Consider the following 5,296-nt stretch of genomic DNA (forward strand, 5'->3'; position numbering starts at 1 on the left):
TTTCCCGCCTTCTCTGCATTAATAACCACCACCCCCCTCCCGCTTCATTATTTAGTACCCAACAAAATAGAACTGGTGTCAGCCAATCAGCATCTCGTGTGGTGACTCACTTTTAGGCAAAAGCTTAAAAACATTCGACATTATCAACAGAAATGAAGCCTGCTGGTACACTGTCACTGAGGTAAGTCCAGGAAAGCTCTGTGATAGGATAGGAACAGATTACATACCTAATTAGATCCTTTCTCTCCCTGAGAATTGTACTTTGGTACACTAATTACTGCCACCTGCTTGGTGGTGTATCAGATACTTTGTTTCTAGCTACTGCAAGTGAACTATACAAAAAGCAAAGGGCGGCCCCACTACCGGATCCATTCAACAGGCCAAACCACTGAGACCCGAGTTAAAAACCAGGCTCCGGGGTTGGGGATTTAGCTCAGTGGTAGAGCGCTTGCCTAGGAAGCTCAAGGCCCTGGGTTCGGTCCCCAGCTCCGAAAAAAACAAAACAAAAAAGAAAAAAAACCAGGCTCCATGTGATTTTGACTTTGCACAACGATATTCTTTTTTTAAATCTCACTCTGTGCATCCTCTCAGTCTATAGCTCTTCCCGGCAGATATGGATAAAAACATCACGGAGTGCTTTCAAAGAGTAATCCTGGGTTTCTTACATCAGGGTCCTGCAGAGAGAGGGCGCTTGCTGAATGGCTTGTTAGATACATAGTGCCAGCTTCTTGGGCTGGCCCAGTCAGGTGGTGGTTTCACAGCAACAGGAGATGATTCTGCAGCCCACTGGGCATCCACGGAAAAGCCTATGGAAAGCAGCAACAAGTAAAAGTTTAGCTGTCCTAGGCGAGGAGATGTGAGCAAGCTGGATTTTGGAGGATCGAACAGGGTATGTAATTTGTTTCGCAAATCCATGGCAATCCCACATTTAGCCTCACAGCCTCTAACCGCCCCTTGAATCGATATCTAGATGATGCCAGAAGACGACTACTGAGCATGTCTCTTACAGGCACGTCTCTGGAGCCTTGAACCTCTCCAGCACCATCAGCAGCTTTGGTCTGGCGCCGGCCGCAGCAGCTGGAAGTTCAGAAGTCAGTGTCTTGTGAAGCCAGGCGCTCTAAATCTAATTCCAGACACAGGCTGCTGCCAGTTGCAAAGAGCTGCTTCTTCCTCTGGGACACGTTTCTCCATGAGTTACATCAAGGTCCTCAGTAAATTGGCATATGGCAATAGTCAACAGCTGGACAGGAAGCCAGGGGCCTTGGGTTCAAATCCTGTCTCTGCCACTCGAGTTTTGCCTTTGTGATTGCAAGCCACCTAGACTGCTTAAGCTAACGGAAGTGGGGGCAGAGTCATTCACTGTAAAATCACAGGAAAGTTTTGAAGGTAGGTGCAGACTTCTAGAAGGCATGATACGTCTTTCTTTACTGGTCCTTTCTGCATCATTCCATGCATGCATCGGTTCACCTCGCTTTCCCTGGCCGTGATAGGTTAGTTTTTCCTCAATGGTTATGAGTTGGAGCACAGCTGCCTCTCTGCTTTTTTACAGGTTGACGACCTCTCATCTAAAATGGAGAAGCCCCAAATACCTCCAGATCTTGTGAGCACTTCCACAGAGTCGCAAAGGTAAAGTCCACTCCTGAACCCATCAAACGGGTCACAGGCGGTCAACTCAAGCTCACTTTTTTTTTTTAAGGCTGTGTGCTTAATGAGAACATGAGGCATTAATGAAGTGGTCGTTTAGACCTGGATTTGATCTGAAAGTACCTCATTATGTATATGCAAATATTCCTCCAAAACCCACCTTTACTCACAAGCATTTCAGATAAGGGATACTCAGTCTGTAATAGCCAACAGATACTGGGCACTTTCTTGGATTATGCTATGTTACGCCCTTACAATACTGGACTATACTGTGTTAAGTACTGTTGAATTTAGTTGCCATCATTCTTTGTGATAGAGGTGTCTTAATTAGTCCCTTTATGCAAATGAGGAAAGAGAGTCATGCAGAAATCATGTAACTTACTCAAGAGCTCATAGACGGTTTTGTTGAGGATTTGAGGCAAGCTGATCCTAGAGATGGTGGTCCTTGTCTCTTCCAGCTTCTTTTATGTCTGCACCAAGGCTTATGTCTGTCCTTCTATCTTGCTCTATATTACAGAATAGAAGTGGATTGTTCCAGCTATGATCAACATCTGATATCTCTCAACGTAGAGCTAAGAAACAGACCATGCTCCCAGAGCTAAGGGCCCTGGGATGCATCCCACTAATGAGCATTTCATGACTCGTTCAACCGCGATTTCCTACAACCCTCCCCATCTGTACCTGATTCTTCCATCATGAAATGAAGGTGTCTTTTTAATACTTTTAATAGTTTTATTGCATTAACTGAGATTTTCTAATTCCCCAGAGCATATAGGAAGAAATGCTAGCCCTTAAGATTCCGTGCACGAAGTGAGCTCTGAGTTCCAATGGAAGATGATATTTTTACCAGACACCTCTTGGACATTCACCTAGATCGCATGTGTAGTTAAGGCTCTGGCAAATCCTTTAGTGTTATTACAGGTTTACTCCTTTGTGGGGGTTCTTCTTTTCAAGTATTATTTTCTTTATTTATTCTTCTCTCGTACATTAATTACATCCGGACTGCAGTTTTACCTCTGTCCTCACCCCCCAGTTTCTCCCCCACCTCCACCATCCACTCCGTCTCTGTTTCTCTTTAGAAAAGGGCAGGCATCCCATATGAGCCAAACATGGAAAGCCAAGGTGCAGTAAGACTGAGCACATGCCCTCACATCAAGGTTGGATGCTGGAACCCAATGAGAGGAAAGGGGTTCCAGGAGCCCCTGCTCCCACTGTTAGAAATCCCACAAGAAGAGCAAGCTATACAGCTGCAGAGGGCCTATGTCAGACCCAGTGCTTATTAGTTCCATCTCTGTGAGCCCCTATGGACCCAGGGTTGTTGATTCTGTGGGTTTTCTTGTGGTGTCTTTGACCCCTCTAGCTCCTACAATTCTTCCTTTCTCTCCTCCACAAGATTTCCCAAGTGCTGCCCAACATTGAGCTGTGGGTCTCTGCCTAGTTTCCGTCAGTCACTGGATGAACCCCTTCTCTGATGACAACTGGGCTGTGCACCAATCTATAAGTAAAGCAGAATATCATTAGGAATCATTTCATCGACTTTTTTTTTTGCCAGTTATGTTTGGTTCTATCCTAGGTCTCTGGGATGCCCAGCCTCTGGTTCCTAGACCTCCAGACAGTATCAGAGGTAGGCTCCCTCTCATGGCATGGGTCTCAAGCTGGACTAGTCATTGGTTGGCCACTCCCACAATCTCTGTGCCAGCCTTACCCCCGCATATCTTATAGGCAGGACAGATTGTAGGTCAAAGGATTTGTGGTTGAGTTGGTGTCCCAATTCCTCCACTGGAAGTCTTGCGTGGTTATAGGAGATGGCTGGTTCAGGCTCTGTAATCCCCATTACTAGGAGTCTTAGCTAGGGTCACATTTGGAGATTCCTGGGAATTTCCACTGGACTGGATTACTAGCTTGTCCCTAACATGTCCCCCCTCTAAATTCCAGTTGTTTTTCCCAATATTCTTTCCTTCCATTTTCCCACTTGAATGCTCCGGTTCCCTTCCCCACATGTACCCAGTACATCCATGATGTCTGTTCTTTTTCTCCTTGTCAGGGAGAGTCATGTGTCTCCCCCTTGAGCCCTTCCAGTTACTTAGCTTTCCTTGGTCTGTGGATTGCAGCAGTTATTCTTTACTTCACGGCTAGTATGTGAGTACATACCATTTTTGTTTTTCTGGGTCCAGGTTACCTCACTCAGGATGGTTTTTCCTAATTCCGTCCATTTGTTTGCAAATTTTATAATATATTTAACAGCCAAGCAATACCTCATTGTGTAAATCTTCCACATTTTTTATAATTTATTTTTATTCACATAACATTCTAATCACAGACCCCCCCCTCCCTCCTCTCCTCCCAGTCTTGCCCTTACAAATCCCTCCCTTCTCTGAGGAGAAGATGAAGCCCTCCCATACCATCCCATACTGGTACATCTAATCCCAGCAGGACTAAGCACCTCCTCTCCCACTGAGGCTAAACCAGGCAGTCTAGGTAGGGAAGGGGATCCAGAGGCAGGCAACAGAGTCAGAAATAGCCCTCTTTGCAATTGTTAGCAGACCCACATGAAGACCAAGCTGCCCATCTGCTACAAATGTGTATGTGTGTGTGTGTGTGTGTGTGTGTGTGTGTGTGTGTGTGTGTGTTGTCCAATACTCACTATTTCCAAAGGAGCTCCTGCTGGGGTCATCTACAGCCTCCATGTCACATTGTCACTAAGTTTAAAGGGAAATCTGGTAGCCCCATTCCTCTACTTAGTCTGAAACACCAAGAATGAAATCCTTTCACTTCTGGATAGTTTATGTATTTACATTTCAAATGGTATCCACTTTCCAAGTTCTCCCCTCTCCCATCCCTCATCCCCCTGCCTCTATGAGGATGCTCCTCCTCCCACCCACCCATTCACAACTCAACATCCTGGTATTCCCCTACACTGGAGAAAAGAGCCTTCACAGGACAAAGGGCTTCTCCTCCCACTGATGCCAAACAATGCCATCCTCTCTTCTTAAAGAGCTTATAGAATGTCACTCCCCTTCTCCAACCTGTACCATTCTTAAGAAGTAACCCCCAAGATTTGTGACTTTATGTCTCACTGAAAAGTATCAGAATCTCTCACAGCTACCTCTCATGGTACCCAAAACTTGAGGTCTAGTACCATCCCCACGATCGGTATCAGTTTTGCCACATCCACTCTTCATCCCTACTCATTGACTACTACTTCATCTAGTTTCAATTCTGTTTCATTTTTAATGGCTGGGTTGTTTCCTAATGTTTTTAGAATGAAATAGAAATCCTTCACACAGCTTCGGGGGTAGTGTCCCATAATTGTGTACTGGGTACAAGTCAACTTATTACCCAGTGGCACATGTATTGGTACTTCTCATCCACAGGTTAGCAGTGTGAGAGGCAGTAAGATCTTAGGAGGTGTGGCATATTGGGAAGTTCTTAGGCAAATCTGTAGCATACCTTCAAAATAGATTGTGAGACTCCAAGACCTCATTGCTTTCTCTCTGGTAATTTGTTATCTTCCTCACACACATACTCCTGCCAAGATGTGATATGCCTTGATGTAGCATAGGCAGGATCTAAGCTAGTGTTGGTATCATATTCTGTAACTTAAGTGAAACTCTTTCTTTGTAAAATTGGCTGGCCTCTGGTTTTCTACTGT

The 5,296-nt window shown here is 45.1% G+C and overlaps 1 long non-coding RNA gene across 1 annotated transcript; it reads left to right on the forward strand.

The window, feature by feature from the left end:
* Window positions 1-670: 670 nt before the first annotated feature.
* Window positions 671-2,350, forward strand: LOC134479654 (uncharacterized). The gene is made up of 4 exons (XR_015626108.1): window positions 671-889; window positions 1,010-1,386; window positions 1,550-1,626; window positions 2,162-2,350. It is a non-coding gene; the product is annotated as an uncharacterized LOC134479654 (long non-coding RNA).
* The last annotated feature ends 2,946 nt before the right edge of the window (window positions 2,351-5,296 follow it).

The sequence above is a fragment of the Rattus norvegicus genome, chromosome 7 (genome assembly GCF_021556685.1).
Source record: "Rattus norvegicus strain SHRSP/BbbUtx chromosome 7, alternate assembly SHRSP_T2T, whole genome shotgun sequence".
Taxonomy (NCBI): Eukaryota; Metazoa; Chordata; class Mammalia; order Rodentia; family Muridae; genus Rattus; species Rattus norvegicus.